The following is a 3,970-nucleotide window of genomic DNA, read 5'->3' on the forward strand; positions in this document are numbered from 1 at the left end:
TACCAATATACTTGCTAAATCTTTGTGGATACGACACTTGTTGATACACTACGTACTAGTACACTTGTTGGGAAATGGTTGTTGAAAAACAGTCATCACTATCCCATCCACGTCCCAAAATAAAAATTCATATTATTCTCATCCACGTACGAAACAAGTATGAGTTTTTTTTTTTCTCATCCCATTCTTATTTGAATACATGTATACTTGTATCCCATGTCCTCATTCTACCTCTTTACTTGTCTAAATATTAATTAAATTATTTTTTACAAAACTAAAAAATTAGAGCACATAGTGTGAAATATATTTTTCATCAATGTCAAATATCAAGAAAAATTTATAATCGTATTAATATAAAAGAAAAGTAAGAAATAACAATTGAGTAAATATAAAATAATTATAGAAAAGAGTAAAAGTGATTAAATGTTTGTGTTAAAAGTAAGTTATGAAACTAAGGAACATAAAAAAAAAAAATTATATAATTCTTTTAGATTATAAAAAAAAAATGTTCTCATACCCAATTTAAAAAATTCTTATGACATTCTCATACTCTCATTCCTAATAAATATGGAGATTCTCCACCAAAATCAAGACAAATTTGAATAATGTTTAAGGAAATAAGTTCAAATAATTGTTAGAAAATGGATTCATTTATCATCCCATTCACAATAAAAACATAAATTGTCAAGCAACACTAAACAAATTCCTAAGTAAAATTTATTTGGAACATAATTAAATAAAAATAAAAAAACATAAATGAAGGAGATTATTGGATCTACCTAATGTTATTTGGTATTGGGGCAAATTTGGATTTTTTTTTCTTAAATACACATATAAAATATCTTGTAAATATTGTAATTAATAACTCAATATAATGTTATATTATATTTAATAAATATAACGAATAATTCTACTTAGAGTATTTTTAATAGTGGTTTCTTTTGAGGTAACTGACTTCATTATATAAAATCTTGAAGAAATATATCCTATCACATACCTATTTTCTTCAAATTAAGAAAACTTTATTAAGGCATATCTAAAGGCCGTGTTAAATGTCACAAGTTTAAAACTTTAGTCTTATAAGAGATATTCACATATGAGTATACTGATATGTTATAAAATTTAATATTTAAATAAGAACCTTCTCTTAAAGTTATTGAAGTGTGAATTTTACATGACACTTGCATTGAGGTAAAAATTGATAGGAAGTCTTAAATGTACCTACAAAAGGTAAATTTATTTAATTATTATCAAAATTCTACATTGTTTTCATTGATACATGTGTACCACATCTATTAATGTAATTAATACAACTACAAAAGTTAATGTTATATTATGTCTAATGAATACAATTAATACTATAAACAATTAAGTAAATACTATAAACAATCGTATTCTTATGAACACTGTTAAGATATCTTTAATATCTTATTTTTTGTTTCTGTTGTTATTATTCTTCATATGTATTTTGGGCTTAGCCCATATGTTGTTTATTATAAATACAGCCCCTATGTGTACACAAGGGAGATTAATCTCAATCCTTACTTTCTCTATATTCTATATGGTATCTAGAGCTTAAGGATTTTTTTCCTGCCTTGGTCTCTGGTTACTGCCAGCGCTGTCCACCGCCGCCGGCAGCCGCCCACCACCAGCCACCACCGTCGTCGGCCGTCGTCGTCGGAAGTTCAGTTTTGATCGGTGATCACACGTTTGTACTCGCCTCGACCTTGACATTCCAGATCTGGGCTTTGTGTTTCCATTAGAGCACTTTCAGTTTTTCAGGTTTATTTCTCTCCTACATGGCGTCTTCAGCTGCTGCTTTGTCCATTTCCATTGCCTCCATGTCTGATTCGTCCATTTTTCCTCCAAATGTTAATATGCACTTGCCCATTGATAAGTCAAATGGCAAGAATTATTCGACATCGGCGTTCGACATTAAACTTTGGCTTGAAAGTCAGGGGTATCTTGATCATCTTACCCTTAAAGTGACTGATGTTGATACCACCGAGTTTCCTCGTTGGAAGAGAATTGATGCTCACTTATGCATGGTTCTCAAGAATACGATTCATGCTTCTTTGAAACCACTGTTTCGTGCCTACGACACCTCTTATGAAGTCCAGGAACATGCCAAATTATTGTACACCAATGACACTCAACGTTTATACGGTGTCTGTCAAGATCTGCTTAATGTGCTTACTTCTCGTACTCAAGACCCTGTTGCAGATTATGTTGGTAAGGTGACTAAGTTTTTCCATGAATTTAATGGAGTATTACCTCCTGCCTCAACTCCTGCTCAAGAAATCGAGCTACGATCACGCTTCTTCATGGTTGTGATGTTACACGGGCTTGCTGATAAATATTCCCATGTCCGTGATCAGATTTTAGGTTCTACTATTATACCCAATTTTACCTCTACTTGTTCCACCATTTTGTGTGTGCCTTGTAACATCCCTACGGATTATTACTGATATAAAATAAATAAAATTCGAAATATAATAAGTGTCACATTTAATATGAACTATTTCCCAAAACACGGGAAATTTAAAACTTTAAATATACGAGTCATAAAACCAGGAGTCCATAATTCATGAAACTGAAATAAAAGTCAATGGCTCCTGCCAAGTTTACATAATGTTCTCAAGGATAAAATAATAAACATAATACATATGTATCTACAAAATATCCCATGCTAGCCCTCGCTCCGAGTCTAAGCATCTCCTGGCCCACCTGTCACATCATCTGCTCTCGGATAACAAGTTACTCGATCATTGCCACACACACACAGAAAGGGTGAGCTATGCACAACATATATAAAGAAAACATGAGTATAAATATGTTTCCCAACCCAAAATAATATAACTAATTTCATAATTTCCAAATCACCCAACCATGACCTCATAGTCCTTCATGAGTCATATGCATGAACTAGGTCTTGGGACTTCCTTGTGCTCCCACGAAACTAACTCATTCATGGTCCACCCCTATAAGCTTATCCCGCTCATAGTCCTACCCTACAGACTCCTCGTCTGTAGTAAAACATCCAAGTCTCACACTTGGATCCTGGCACGCACGCAATCACCATACTATGGACTCCTCGCCCAATAGTAGCCGACAGGAACATAACAGTTCCTTGCCCATCGTGCGCCCTACACATGCAATCACCATACTAAGGACTCCTCGCCCATTAGTAGCCGACGGGAACTCAACCAGTTCCATGCCCATCATGTGTCCAACCACCGAGCACATCCCCGACCCCTATTGGACTTAGTCCTTCAAGCCCAAACATCACACACATGCATATACAACCAAACCATGGTATAACAACCAAACACACCCACAAGCATATAGAAATATAGTAAATCGCATAAAATCGCTTAGGCTAGGGACCCCTCGCCCAAGCTAGACCCTCAATCTCACTTAGGCTAGTCGACCTCGCCTGAGCAAGTTTAACTCAGCAACCAAGGCACGTCATCTCGCTTAGGCGAGCTCCTTTCGCCTGGGCGAGCCACACGTTTGCCCAAACACCCATTTCCATCTCGTCTGGGCTAAAATACAAGCCAGACACCACACATGACCAAGACATCTCGCTTAGGCGAGGTCATCTCCCCTGAGCGAGACCCTGATTCGCTCAAAACCCACAAAATCCTCGCCTGGAAGAGAAATCGCGCTCAACACGCGCAACTCCCTCACTATCTCGCTTAGGCGAACCTCACTCGCCTAAGCAAGAGTCTATGTCGCTCAAAACTCATTCTCTTCGCCTGAGCGAGACGCTCGAATGGCAATAGGGTATGCGTCTCTGCCAATCTCGCCTAGGCGAACCAAGCTCGCTTGATCGAGAAATGCAGATACCCTCATTGATCACGTACTCGACTCACTCTAACCTTGTCCAATTCGCACCACAAAGCATACCAAACAGAATTCGAGCATACCAAATCAATTTACACAATTTGCAACGTCATATTGGCATAGT

Source organism: Vigna unguiculata, chromosome 10 (assembly GCF_004118075.2).
Source record: "Vigna unguiculata cultivar IT97K-499-35 chromosome 10, ASM411807v1, whole genome shotgun sequence".
Taxonomy (NCBI): domain Eukaryota; kingdom Viridiplantae; phylum Streptophyta; class Magnoliopsida; order Fabales; family Fabaceae; genus Vigna; species Vigna unguiculata.